A 15,471-nucleotide genomic window follows, 5' to 3' on the forward strand; every position below is an offset into this window, starting at 1 on the left:
AATTCTTTGTTTACAGCTCTTCTCACTGATACAAAAATGCCATTTAAGGAGATAAAATACGGCCTGGGTGAGAGAGCAGTTCTCTGGGGACCTGGAAGACAGTGTCTTTGTCTTGCACATCAGAAATATAAATACAACAAACAGTGACCTAGGACTGAGTCTAATTAGCTCAACGAAATAAACCTTAAGGCCAAGAAATTTTTGGCATATTAGAACTCAGAACTCTGAAGGGTCCTTCAGCCTTTGTGAAGAAATTTTAACTGTCTGTTTCATAAATAGTAAGCCTTAGTGATTTGAGCAAGCAAATTCAGCTTACTCCAACTATTATTATACCTATCTTATAAGTAAGTTTTAAAGTGAAGCTATGAGATCTCTAGCTTTTTTCTGATTATAAGCCTGTGTACACATTATAGAAGTGAGATATTTCTACTGCTAAAGAAAAAAAATTCAAAGTCATAGAGCTCTGCTTAATTGACGTAAAAATATAAGAGCTTAAACATTAAGTATTTTTAAAATAACAACTGAACAAATTGACTTTCAGCGTCATGTGAAATGGAAAATATTCAATATTAAGATAATATTTGATATTGTTTAGTTTAAGTATGTTCTAATTAATATAGACATCTTTAAAGTCATCAATATTATGTATAATACCTTTACTGTACCTAGGTTTAATGAAAGTCAAATAAGATCCTGTTATATCTGTTGCAGATTTGTCAAAAAAAAAAATAAAAGTAATGTGCTGTGGTAAAATTTTAAGTAAATTAAATGCAAATGAGATGAGAGCTTTGGGTAAATATTTAAAATATATTTTTAAAATGTATGTTTAAGATAATCTCTAAGTGTTTGGTATCTTTAAATTCTAGTGGTGTGCTAAATTAAGTTAAATGACAAGATTTTATTAAATAGCTATGCCATTTTCAGATAAAATAACATTGAAATACGAATTACTTAACATTTGACTTCCTCTTACAGTGAAACTAAAGGTATATAGAAATATTAATAAATGGTTGGTGCCACACTGAAATAGTCTCTATTAGTAAGGGAATGATCTCAGTATCCTAGGAAAGTAATATAAATGCGTAAAGGAAGATGTAAGAATGGAATAATACTTTGTTAATGAAAAATAGTGACTTTCTCCTGAAGCTGGTTACCTCTGAATGGAAGACAAAATAAGGGACACACTAATATAAGTATAGAAAGCTGTGGAAGGCTTGTGGAAAAGGAACCCTGAGGGAAGAGTTTTGTACATGGTCAGAATTGGCTAAGTTTAGAAACAAATTGGGCAACGTAAATGAATCTTAGAAGTTAGCTGGAACAAGATTAGATTTGGTTTTCTCTCTGTTAAGAGGAAAAAATTTTCTTAAAATATTAATCCACCTTCAGTAACAGATTGTAAAACTTCTTATACCACTTAGCTGATCTGTTCTGCCTTTACATTTGACATATTTTCTTGTTAATGAATTAGTACTACTTTACAGTGATCTATATGTTTATCTGATCAAGTGTTCTGAAATCTTTCACAAAGCTCCCCAAATATAAAATTCTAATTAATTAAATAAAAATTAATTTAATTAATTAAAATTCTTTTAATCTCCAGTTAAGTTTGGGATGCTACAGAAGGCCCCTGAAACATCCCAAAGAGAGATTTTTAACTATAAAGTTTCATTTGGCATTTTAAATAACATGGAATTGTCAAATGAATCATAAAACTTCTAAGGTTATATTGAATGAGAAATATTATTAATATAGGTATTGTAGAAATTACATGGACTCCCTAAAATTCTGGCATATCTTAAATGTTACCAGTGATAATTATGGGTATAGTGAACAGGTTTCTTTATTGATTATAGTGTAACGGTGTTTAACCATGCTTTTAAATTTTTGTCATTTATAGACAGTTAATTGTTTTCTTCTGATGGTTTTGCAAAATGCTTTCTCTTCAAGGAGATTTACTGATTTCTAATAAATTTCAAACTACAGCACTGAACTAAACTGGGTAAGACATTTTAAAGTTCTAATGAAAACTCTCATTAAAAGAATTAGTTACATGGGACTGGTTAACCTGCTGAATATGGTTATAATTTTTGATATTGTTTGAAATACTACTGGCTTTTAACCTGTTTCCCAGACGTAAAGAATCTCTTCTCCTTAAGCTAGTTATGGTTCACAGCAATTTGATAAATTATACCTATGTAATCACACTTGGAACACTTATCTTTTCTCTCTATCTGATCCCTCAATAGACTAAAAACACTTAGGTCCCCAGTGGCTCTATCAAACAAATTAGGGAGATCATCTCCTAACAGATATAGGAGTATAAAGATATTTTAAGGATTTTAAAGAGAAAAGAATTTACCTAATTCTGTTAGGCAGAAACCCATGAAAAGCCTTGACGTGGCTTTCTTGGCCTTAGCAAACCTTAACATTCTACCCTGAGACTCCGTATTAAAACTTCCAACACAGCCAATTTAAAAAAGCCTATATGATCAAATAATCAGACCTAAGTTGTAAAAAATTAATCTTGATTTGGCTATATTTGAGAAAACTGAGGGTAACTTAAGAGAGAAAATAAATTATATTTTAGTGGATATTAAATTCTAGTTTTGTTAATTGAGGTCCATATTTACTAAGACACTTCCCAGATCATTCCTTGCTGTTATGTCACATTACTGTACGGTTTAATTGAATTATGAAAAAGATACTCTAGGTTTGATTCTGAAGCTCAGAAATCTATACTTGGGTAAAGTTCCAATGCCCCATGACCTGCAGCCAGGGGTTATACATACTGCAACAGGCATGACTTAAAGAACTGTCTCCAACCTGAATGGAAGGACCCTTTTTCAGGTACTCTTTACCAGACCATACACACCAAAGCTGAAGGAAACGGAGTCTCCGATTCATTTCCTATCTGAAACATCCCCTGCACTGCACTGGCCTATCGAGTGCTGCTCCCCTGAAAACAATGCCCAAATGGAGAAAAAGCTACCAGACCAGGATGAGAAGAAGATGACATCTGAGCTAGACAGCTGACCCAAGACACCGGACCAGGACTGTATACCAATTACTTTGATAATTTCTCCAACCTTTGATTATGAACTACTCCACTTGTTAAGTTTATGATAAATTACCTATGTCTAGTACTTCTGTGTTACCTTGGTGGGTTTCCCTACTCCAAGGCTCTAACTAGATAGCCCTCAGAAACGTTATTCTAAAAAGAATTTATAGTTCTGTTTAGGCCACTGTTGATCTTACAAGGTGGGAGATTTCAACTGGCCAATTAATACCTGCTCTGACCCTGACCATAAATATGAACTTTCTCATAGGATCAAACTCAGAAACACAAGCAAAATTTTAACCCAAAAATACAACATGTCGACTATTAAATTCTTACTCGTGACTTTATTAACGTTACTAGCTGTATTACTTATATCCTGTCTATTTTATAAAATTGTTGTCTGTTACAATTCCCAATGTGTAACTAGGCCCACAAGATTGATGATGGCTAAACATCTTGAAGAAACAGATAAAATTTATAACCCTGAATAAAATAAATATAATAGTGTGATTCTAGGTATGGGAATGAGCAAAGATGGGTAAACACTTTCTGTATCATAATAGACTAGTAAGACAGGTGATCCAGAGAACTTTTAGTATCAACAGGGCCTGACAAAAAAAACTAACACCTTGAATGGCAACTCAGAAGATTCTTCACCTGAACTACGAATGAGCCATCCTAGCACCGTGGGACAAAATTGGTCATGAAATTTCTCTCAAAATATTGGTCGAATTTAGGACCAAGTGGGAGCACTGTGAATGAAAATACTACAATGTGCATGAAAATACGGCAACCATGACAGTAAACAAAGAATGCTGAATCCGAGTCATCAGCGGCTGCTGCCAACCCCCAGCGAGTACATGCCTAGAGCCCGGCCTCTCTGTCACTCACAGTGGTGCCCTCTGAGCAGACTCAGAGTAAGAAAGGACAGGATACTGGCCCTAGATAGCCAGGGGATTGCCAAAGGAATGAATTCAATGACCCAAATGTTTGCTTCTCACCATACATAGAAAAGCAGTAAATACTTGAACTTGAGATATCTGGTTTTCTTTAGATAACAAGCAATGTTTTATTGTTCCAATTACCTGGTCTTTGTTGTAAGCTTCTATATATCCTAGCTCCTCCCCTACCTCTTGGGAGCAGTCCCTCAGAGTGATCTGAGAGGCTGTCATCCCGGCTCGAGTCCTCCAGCCAAATAAAACAAAGCCCTTAACATATAGGCTGAACGTTTAATTCAATGACGTTCCAGAATAGACACAACTCATCAATTCTGTAATGGAACACACTGAATCAGGAACCAAAGCGTGTTTTAGTCCGGAAAATCTCCGGGTTCCTATTTCTTCCTGTCATTATACAATCCCTCTAGAACTCATTAATTTGCTGTCTGCTCCTCTGGCAACAAAACGCGTAGAAGACTCAACTCAGCAGAGTGCCCTGCTGGGGAGAACACCCCGCAGAAGCACTGCAGGCTGCCTGCCCTCCTGCACGCTCTGCTGACCCTTGGTGTCCCACGTGGAGACCAGGCCAACAGAGCTGTTCCTAACAGCTACAAATTCGCACTCGTTAAATAAATCATTTTATTTTATATGATATTTTACGTATATACCCATCTCTGAAAACAGCTTTGCAGAAGCTCAAATCTTCAACATCAATCCCCAAAGGCAAATCCGGTCCCCAAGGGGAAACAAGACTTAAGACGACGCTAAGGCCTCCAAAGTCCTCTCAAGGACCGTCAACCAAACTGCCTGCAGGTCTGCAGCTGCAGGCTGTTACATGCCTGCTTTTAAAGCAACCCCTTCCTGCCCTCGGGTATTACAGTGTCCCTCTATGCCCTCCTGTCTCAGAGTAAAAGCAGCCATTGCAGAACCTTGCAGGGAAGCACTGACAGGAGTCGACAAAGAGGATCAGAGCTAAGCTAATACTTCTGATGACACGACCTTGTCACTGTGTCACTTTACAGATGAAGATATATATAGAGAGAGGTGGGGTGATATTGCTTAAAGTCACACAGCTAATAAGTGGCAAAGTCTATAACTCTGCTCTTCCCTTCGGCGTGACGCCCCAGCTGGGACGCCCACAGGGTTGTCTCATGCCTGCCTGAACAATCCTCTCCTGTCACTCATAACCCACCACAGGGTCTGACCCTAGCCTGCCTTTTCAGCATCTATTCCCTCCAGTCTCTCAGGAACAAGGCCGTTTGGGCCACTGTATGACTTCCGGCTCCCGGAAACATCAGTGCTCATGCTGGTCTTGCCTGTGCATCCGGCCCGCTGCTCAGAGGCTCTTCCTCCCCTGCAGGAGTACATTTCCACTCTCCGCAGGGACACCTCCTCAGGGGAGCCCTCTTCTCGCTCTCAGCACGGCAGGGCCACATCCCGAGCTGCCCCATTAGGACAGTGTGCGCCCAGGTCTGTTAATCAGACCAGCAGCATCAGAGCCAGGGATTATGCCCGGGCTACCCTGCAAAACTACTGCCCGCCACACAGTCCCCAGCCAGCAGGTCACCTGGAAGTCACAGCAAGTGCCCCACCCAATCCAGAAGCCTCTTCATTTGCCAGCATCGCTGATGACTGGTTTCCAAACTTTGGTCAGTTTCACACAAAACAGCACCTTCAACTGTGAAGCAGAGGGTTTCGCTTCTGCTCCCCATCCTTACTGGTAATGTCAAGGAAAACAAAGAGGCCTTTTCTCAACACTTTTATAATGACACCCTCCCACCCACAATATTCATATGCTCAAGAGCTTTGGATCCACGTGATTTTCTTTCCCTTATGATAAGCGGCTCAAAACACTGCGGGATTCCTTCTATTTAGAGGGTATTTGTACTCAGTTTATCGGCTTTAATCTGTTTTTGTCTCTCTTCAATATCCCTAGCAGTTGCCACCTCTTACTCCCTTCAGCAGCCTCCCTCCCAACATCTACTCTAGGAAATCAGCTGTGATGAGGGGCCCTGGGGCAGTCACAGACGATGCAACTAAGGCAAAGAGAGGGTCCATAATTTGCCCGAGAAGATCAGCTTCAACCCCCAACAATGTGTGTCACGTCCCTGTGTTTAACTCTTATGCTAAGCAAGATAACTTTTTGTAGATTATGGTTATAAACAGATGAGGTATAAAAATACATACAAGGACACACATCTACTCTAAGATGCTCACTAACTCCACTATTTTGTTTCTACTTATTTCTATTAAAAAATATTAAGAACCTCTGCAGTCAGTATAGCAAAATGTTACTGGGCTTTAAATCCAGAATATAGAGGTGTTAAATGTGTCATTACTCATACTTATTTGTATGTTCACAATACAAAATTATTTGAAAGTCCCTCTCACCTCCCCCTACTCACTACTGGCTCTCAGCTGAGCTCCCAGACCACACATCTAACAACCTTTCACTTTACCCACAGCTGAACTCATCAGATTTCCGCAGAACTCCCTCTGCAGCTTTCCCTCCTCAGAGCACAGAAGGACCATCATTTACCTCATTAATCCACCCAGAAACCTGGGCCTTACTCCATCCTACATTCACAGACAGCCTTCATCCTTTCCTTTTTACCATCTAAACATGCCTTCAATATGTTCGCTTTTAAACACTGACCGTCCCACCGCTCAAGTGGAAGCCACCAACACTGCCCACCTGGACACATGAGTCTCCTACGTGGCCCCACAGCCACTCTCCCCTACTTGAGACAAATGGGACTTTGTCACTCCCGCGCTTTTTGGACTCTTTTCAGACCCACTCTTCTTAGAAGAAACTCCAAGTTCTTCACCAGGTGAAAGTCTTTGCTATGAAATTGTCACCTCAGGGAGGGCAGGACCCGCCCTCTCCCCTCGGCCCCGCCCTCTCCCCTCGGCCCCGCCCTCTGGCAGAGCATCAGCTTGGGAGGACCTGCTGAGCTACACCAGCCTGTATTCTAAACCTGGTCTGAGTTCTTAGCAAACTGCTTCAATTATCCATACAATTCCAAGGTAAATTAGAAAGATTTTAGATGTTGAGCTAGACTATTGATTTTGGGATTTTGCACTAGCAACCTGCAAGGACATGTTCTAAAGATTCTGTCTTCTTAAAACCACACCCAGGTTAAAGGAGTATTTGTGGAATGTCTTCGGAGGAAAAGGGACTGTACTTTTACAGGCTTTATGTTTTATAACATGAACAACCCGGACAGGGTCACAAATGGAACCGCCTCACAAGTGACAGAAGACAGGTGAGAGGCACAAAGCAACAGGTTGCAAAGATGGTAAGAGCAAACATGATTCTCCAACCCCCCCAAAAATTTTTGAAACAACCAAAAATTCTGAATTTTAAAAGTAAAAGAGTATCATATAGAGAAATGAAATAGATAATGCTCTTCATCAGGGTTTCAAGATCTCACTCCAGAGTTTTTAGCAGGCCATACTGAATCCTAGCACAGAAAAATCAAATGGACTTGTAGTGAGAAAGTTCCAGGAAAACTGCAGTAATTCCTCCACTTGTGTAAGGACATACACTCACCTGCTGAAGGTGAATGTAAACCGCATTCTGGATAAATTCGAAAGCTTCCAGGCTCCGCTTCTGGATGCCAAGGACATGGACAGCTTGGAAGCATGCTTCTAACTCAGTCATCGGCATTTTTACACTGCAGGGGAAACGGAGGCACCCAGTCAAGAGCAGAGATGTTCCTGTCGTGTCTCACAGGCCGTGCCTCGGGGATTCAGTGCCCTGCAGCAGCCCGGCCCCAGGCAAGGACCAGCAGCGTTTTCCACCCAAGCAGGAGGGGCACTGTGCTTGAGAAAGCCCATCTCCGATGGGGGCAAGAGGGGCTGGTGGGGTTCAGTGAACCTATAAATGCCCACAGAAATATGCCTGCATTCATTCAAGTGATGCAAACAACTGTAGCAGGCTATTTAACAAAATTTCAATTGTCAGTGGAAATTTTGCCATTCCTTTCCGCTTGTCCCCTGCACTCTGAGACAGGCTTAGGCTCTCTTACACCTGCAGCTCTGTGCAATAGTTGTGAAGTCATTTTACTTTACAGATACCACGGTTCTGCCCAGGGTGATATCCAGCCCAGAGAGGTGGCCCAGGCCAATTTAAAGCTATGTGGCTTGCGTGCGGGGGCAATTACAGGAGCTGGTTCTGGAGCCAGGCCCCTCCCCACCTCTGCTCCCCTCTCTACCGAGGCCCCGCTGCCAAGCACTCAGGCTCCGTGATCTTAACTCCTACTCTTCTACTCTACTCCAAACCCTTTTCCTTTTCTTTTTTTTCCCTAATTATTCCCAGCTGGAGTGATTTTTCAATCTCAATATCTGAAAAAATTCCTGCAGCCGAAAAAGAGTTCTCCAGAGGTCAATGCCCATATGCTGGTTCCTGAAGAGAGCCCCTGGCTACGGGGACCCTCACCAACACTCACGGGGCATCAGAGATGTTGCAGGGTCGGCCACCCCGTACAAGAGTTTGCTGTCACCCCAATGCCTGCACAGCATCCCTGCTCACAAAATATAGTTGGTACACTTATCGGTTATTAAGAAGCAAAAATACAAAATTGCTCATATTTCTTACTAATATTATCTATGAAGCTGGAAATGGAATTGTAATAAAATGTAACAGTTTTTACCCTATGTTAAATCTGTTCCTTTGAGTTTAAACCTGTGCCCTGTTTCCTAGGCTCAGACTTGGTAGCTCTGCACCATTTGAAAAAGAAAGTTGCCTTTAGCCTGAAATCTGCAGGAAAGCCTATTCTCCTGGCCCTGATCTTTAAAAATGTTAGCTCATCTGCACTTCTGTAGAGATGGCAAGTTGCATAATAGAGAATAGCCTTTGTTTTTTTGGAGGTTTTACAGGGGTACCATGATTTGATCCACATGGACAGCTGCAAGAACAGCGGATTCAAAGGACAAACAATTCATAAAGCAAGAAGTATGCAACAACCAACCAACCCCCCCCCCCTTTTTAGTATAAAAGGAGACTGAATTCTTACTTGGGGAAGATAGTTCTCCAGGACATCAGTCTGCCGTCTTCTGGGTCTGCCAGCATTGCAAGTGAAGTCACTATTCCTTGCTCCAACACCTCATCTCCCAGTTTATTGGCCTGTCATGCGGCGAGCAGAACGAGTTTGGACTCGGTAACAAAATGACTGCATTGGAGGTAGTATGTCTCCAATGTTTCCTCGTTTCCAATATGTAACATGCACATCATTTATGATCTAGTGCAAATAATTCATCAAAGACAACCACAAAAAGAAACTATACTCACCTAGCTATCAACACTGAAGTCACAACCTGTCAATTTTATATGATGTTGAAAAACACAATGGAAAAACCTAACATAGGGAGTTGATTCCACGGAAATAAAATTATTTCTACTCCTTCAATACTTTTTCTTTTCTTTTCTATTTTATTTTGTTTTGCTTATTGAAAGGAAAATAAAAGTCAAGTCATTTTATTTCACGTATTTTTGTTATAGTTACATTCTTTAAATACTACAAAGAGATTTAAACTGCAAAAAAAATTGTTCATATATTAGTATAAAGATATATACACAATCAATGGGGATTAGGAAAGGAATGGACATTTACTAAAAATCCACTGCAATCTTGTCTTTTACAAGCATATCCTGGAATATAAGCTGTATGACCCAGGGGGCCCCATCCCCATTCTCACTGTTGAGTCCCTTAGCAATCAACTACTAAGGCACCAGCATAGAACCATGTGATCAGTATTTTAGGAATAAATTAGGGAATTAGCACATTCAATTCTAAAACAAAAACCCTAAAATAAATACTGAACTTATTTACAGATAAAGAAAATTGGAACCAAAAAAGTAGTTATTTCCCCAAGGTCACAAAGCTAATAACTGGTAAAGACAAGATTTGAACTCATCTGCCTGATTCTAAAAACTAAGGTGGAAATCCCATTCGACTGGGGAGGGTCCAGCAGCGGAGCCTATCACCCTATCTTTGTTCAGATCTAGCCTTAGACAGCCTGAGACAGCACCCCATTCCTATGGAACTTGAGGGCAAATGATAACAATAAGGATTTTATATCCAGTAGTTTGTTAGGTCTCATTTATATAAAGTGTCAGCAGGTCAGCAGAAAAACTCTGGAAAATATGAGTGGGTCCAGAGCTTTCTGCTGATTAGTAACTCAGTCTCTCAGGACATAGTGACCTTCCCATGAGAGGCCTCATGGACATAAACTAAAGGCAGCTGAGCAATGAAAACTAACAAGAACCTGGAACTCAAGCAAGAAGGTTCCCTGCCATCCCCCACCCAGTTGCCTCTTCACCCGCATGGACACGATGGCAGGAGACCCAGATTCTTGTCCAAGTTACATCATCAAGGATTCTCATCCATAATAATGTATGACTCTATGCCGCCTTATGTCCATTAAAACTCAAATATGATAACACCAATATCTCAGCAGAATATCTATGTCTCCACTTCCTGTCTTCTAATAGGAGAATATTTTTATGGACAAAAAGCAGAAATCCAATTTAAAAAACCATGCACGAAGCCAGGTGAAATTCTGCTTAAGAGACTGCTCTCACGCTGAGTAAATGAAAACTCAGAAAAAGTGGCCCTTCTCCCTCAGCAAATGGGAGGTAGCCTGATGTGTGTGTGTGTGTGTGTGCACGTGTGTGTGTGTGTAAATCAAATACAATGAATTCTGGGATGTGTACAGTTTTTTTAAGTCACTGTCATTTCATGGGAATGAGCCAACATTTAAATAATTTGAATCTAGTGTTCTGAGAGAGTCTCGGGCTCTTGGTGGAGGAGGTGAAAGGGGAGAGTGAAGGAGGAAAGAGGTACATGAAGCAAAGAAGTAAGAATACTGCCAGGGAAAGGCAAGACGTTAGTTTTGTTCTTCCTTGCACCACATACAAATTAGGGACTCGCTTTCTGCTGATGACTTATCGAGCACTGAGTTGCAGGAGAAGAGGGGACAGCTCATTGCTCACTGAGCTTGTGACTGTACGTGGCATCTTATAGACACAAATCATTTACCCTGATCAAACACTCTAGCAGCAGGCTGTAATTCTTCTGTTTTGAGAGACAACAAAGCAGGAGTTCAAACAGGATGCATAACTTGACAAAAGTCAGAGGTCCAGTAAACTAAAGAGGATTAATTCAAACTCAGATCTGAATGCAGAGTCTGATCTTCCCACTCCCAGGACTGGAAAATCCTTAACACAGGCTCCCCAGCTCCCCTGCATTGTTCCTGGCACCAAGCATTTGCCATGGCAATGGTCACCATTTCTCACAGACACAGCGCTCTGTGCAGCAAATGACCTTGATCAGACCTTGATCATCTACCTGCCACGCCCACCAGGCTTCACCATACAGGCAGGAAAGCTGGCTTTCAAGTGCATACAAAGCCATTCCTTGTCTAACCTGGGCTCTTCTGTGGTTTCTCCAGCCTAAAGGCAGCCATGAAACTGCTCACAGTTTGTACATGAGCCACACTACCTCTCTCCATCTGTCTCCCCACCTATACTACTTAGCTATGAACATTTTGAGAATCTTCGACACAAATTTTTAAAAACAAAAAAGAAAGGATTCTGGAACAACTACTTAATACTTACAATTTTAAATGACAAATTACAAAGTGAGTATTTACAAACCGAATCTTCCTTTCTAAATTTCAGTTTTAAGCGTTTAAAAATATAATAGCAAAAAATTTTCACTTACAAAATTGACAAAAACATAAACAATAATCTGGAATAAGTTAAAAAATAATGCCCATGTTCTAAATGGAGAAACTTCAGGGCTGTACTGAGGGGTAAAGTAAGAGGTGAGAATGTAGAGACATCAACAAATTGCATGGAGGAAAGCAGTTTTGTAAAGATGTAAGTTCTCATCAGAATAATTCAAAACCTACTGAAAACTCCCATGACAACTCCAATCTGATTTTTTTTTAACTTGAACAAAATATTTTGGAATTCTTCAGGAATAATAAAATCATAATACTAGACAAGAAAATTTGGGATGGAAGAAAAGAATGAAAAAAAATTCAGACTGCCAATTATTAAATAAATTTTTACAATATGTAAGTTATGGTGCTGGAGTAAGAAAGGCAGATTGACAGAAGGGAACCATGAGCTCAAAAAGAGACTCTAGTGTACATAAGTATTTTGTAAAGGTGGGATTTCAAATCAAAGAGAAAAGTATGACTTCAGTAATTGTCCTGAGACAATCAGACAATCACCTAGAAAGAATAAATACTATTCCTCTCATAAGGACCACAAGATAATTTACAGACAGTGATGTAAATATAAAAAAGTACTAATAACAGCAAATACAACACTTTGCTCTTATTAACTCAACTTACCCTTACATTAACAAGTACTATTATCATCTCCATCTTAGAGATTAAAAAAAACCTACAGAGGAGATTTATTCCAGTATAAGAAATTATTTTTAAGAATAATTTCAAAGATAAAACACATAAGGAATACATTTATTATCATAAGAATATTTTGAGACACTACCAAAATTAAAATCCTCCTAAACAAAATGAAAGGCAAGAAATGACAAGAAAAAGCTCTGTGATACATGTTGTTGAAGACAAGAAGTTAATGTTCATAACATACAAAGAGCTGTCACTAACCAACAAGAAGCTCCCCCACTTAAATGTGTGCAAAGGATAAAAGGAATCATTCATTTTAAAAAAGTCAAATGGCTAATGAGTGAAAAATGCTCAATACCTCACTGGTCATCAAATGCAAACTAAAACAATGAAAAAGCACTTTTGCTCATCATATTGGCAAATATTTTTAAAAGATATTCTATCTAGTGTCCATCTGTGGGAGAAGAAACCATGAGCGACATTTTCAGAGGACGACATGTCAATGGATATGTAAACTCTGAAAAACGTACGTACACACTGACTCAACACCACTTCTACGAATCGTTTCCTCTAGGAAAAAACAAATTTAGTCCAAAAAGATGTACCCATCAGGGCATTTACACAGCACTGTTTACAATGGTGGGAAGAAAAACTGAAGTGAAATCATATCCAGCAATAGAGAATTGGTTACATAAGTAATTGTGCATCTTTTCATTCCCCTATGGAAGGAATTTCTAGAGTTACTTGAATGGAGTCTGTGATGAATGTAAATGTCACATCCAGGGACTAAATTTCCAGAAGCCTTAACTAAAGGAATACTCATAAAAGATCACAGGAATGTCTGTACAAGAAGGATGCCAGTCAAATATCCTTTCTGACAGTGGAAAATGGAGAAAACTTAACTGTCCACCATCAAGACAATGATGCGTTAAATCACGACGAGCTGCGAGCAATGAGGGAGCCGGCATTTCGCCGTGGTCCAGGGCCTTGTCCACAGCATTCTCTCACCAAAGGTGTGCGTGGGAAAGAGACCACACCCGCAAATCAGGAGACCCCTCCACTCTATCTGAAAGGACCGGGTGAGTCTGGAGTGGGAGGACGACTATGATATACACCTGAGTGATTAAAGCGAGCTGCAGAAAAACATATAGTATGGTCTCATTTTTAAATAAAGCATATATACACACACGTATACATGGAATTCTCATATGTGTGTATATATGTATGTCATAGGCATAAAGGTCATGAAACATATATATCAAATTTTCAACAGTTTTTACTCTTCGGAAATAAGGGGAAGGGAGGTAGGGCCTTCCTCTACCACCACAGTTCTCTTTTCAGTATTTCAGTTAAGTATACTTGGAATTTAAAAGTTTATTTAAGTCCGAAGTAAAATGGACAATGCCTCCACAAGACAGAATGCTATACTGGTCATCAAAAATCATGCCAGAGGAGATAGAATATTGTAGAAAAACATATAAAAAGCCGAATGGAAAATGGAGGTGTCCACACAGTAAACAGTCACAGAGTGCTCTCTGGTTTTTTATGACAGAGGTGATCCACACTGATGAAAATATACGTTAACGTGTTAATTATTATCTTTGAATAGCGGGACAAGGATAGCCTTTTTTGCCCCCTTTTTCAGAGTTATTATTTTAAATGCACATTCTTTTTCATCTGAAAAAAAGCATTTTTAGGTGTGTAGTACTATGCATTGGAGAATAATACAAGAATACTTAGAGAAACAAGTAACTAGGAGACAAAGCAGCAGCATCACACAATGTAGGACGGGCGATCCTGATTAACACCACGCAGTTACATAAGGACCCACAAAGTGAGAGCACCTGCTGTAACAGGGCGTGGCCCCCTTCTATTTGTCAGCAGTGTCTTCAGGGCTGAGGCAGTTCTGAGCACGGCCAGTGTCAGTGCTGGTGTCTGGATGGATGCCACTGGAGGTGAAGGCACCTGCAAGCCGAGAGGAAGAACAGAAATCATCCTCTGCCTTTTCTGTCTTGTTTCTTTGTTACTTTAAAAGAGAGCCATATATAAGATAAACCGTGTATCTCCCCAAATGAAATTTCAGTAATGAAACCGTTTTTAAAGACTTCACAGCTTATATTCTGCCTATAACTGTCTTTTCAACAAAGATCATATTTATTAAATGTTAATTAACTCAGTTAATTAACTCCCTGTTGAAACATTCTAGTAAAGAGCATGAACTGCAGTATGTAAAAGAACCACACCTGCAGTGACTAGCTCAGCTGTCTTGACGGCAGTGCAGTCAGCCCCCACCATCCCGTGGCCCTGAGCTCCTGATGCTGGTAAGAGATTACGCTGCCGCCTCAGATGGAGAGAAACGGTGAAAGCATTTCTTGAACCCTACAGCACTGACAAAACATAACTGACAAATCCCAGGCCCCTTTGAGGCTCTCATTTTCTGTTTCTGGCCAACCCCCATCAATGAGCAGAACCACCCAATCCCCGAGCCATGGGACTCACGTGGGAAGCAGTTTTGGAGAAATTTCCAGGTATAGAATGTAACCAACTATACATAGAACTCTGAAAAAAGAAAAGATGCCATACTCTGATTTTGGAAGACACTCAAAATATTCTCCTAAGCCTTAGTAGCTGGAAAGGCTGGGCTTCTCCTAAGTCACTTATTTATTTCACAGCCAGTAAGCATCTCCCTCAAATCCTGCTTCCCTGTGTCTGCTGGGAGCTTGAAACACACTGCTGCTGTCGATCTTATAAGTCACATGGCAGAGGCATGTGTCTCACGCCTGCAACCCTCACACAGGCTCGCCTCCTAGCCTCACTGTCTGAACTGGGCCCCATTTCCTCACCTGTTTATTTGGTATCTGTTCTTCTGTAAGCTACCTGAAATGCGTTTTGGAACATGTCAGAAGAAGCAGTGGGTTGAGAAATGGACAGATTGAGAGGTGAGAGATGGGCAGACAGAGAGAGAGACTCCAAGAAAAGGGGAACAAATAAAATTTCCTATGCAAAACCCTCTTCTAATCAGGGAAGGAAACCACCACGGAAAAGTGTGAAGAGGCAGGTAGCTTAGGACTGTTTCCTGGATTCCATGAA

The 15,471-nt window shown here is 40.3% G+C and overlaps 1 protein-coding gene across 1 annotated transcript in view; it reads right to left on the reverse strand.

The window, feature by feature from the left end:
- LOC140693776 (uncharacterized) overlaps positions 1 to 15,146 on the reverse strand; it is a 113,381-nt gene extending 98,235 nt beyond the window's left edge. Inside the window, exons 1-5 of the mRNA XM_072957434.1 lie at positions 14,881 to 15,146; positions 14,625 to 14,782; positions 14,226 to 14,346; positions 9,015 to 9,124; positions 7,550 to 7,673 (exon numbers count right to left, since the gene is read on the reverse strand). The gene's annotated coding sequence lies outside the window, so the exon portion shown is untranslated. The remainder of the gene's footprint in view (positions 1 to 7,549; positions 7,674 to 9,014; positions 9,125 to 14,225; positions 14,347 to 14,624; positions 14,783 to 14,880) is intronic.
- Between the last annotated feature and the right edge of the window lie 325 nt (positions 15,147 to 15,471).

The sequence above is a fragment of the Vicugna pacos genome, unplaced genomic scaffold (assembly GCF_048564905.1).
Source record: "Vicugna pacos unplaced genomic scaffold, VicPac4 scaffold_20, whole genome shotgun sequence".
Lineage (NCBI taxonomy): Eukaryota > Metazoa > Chordata > Mammalia > Artiodactyla > Camelidae > Vicugna > Vicugna pacos.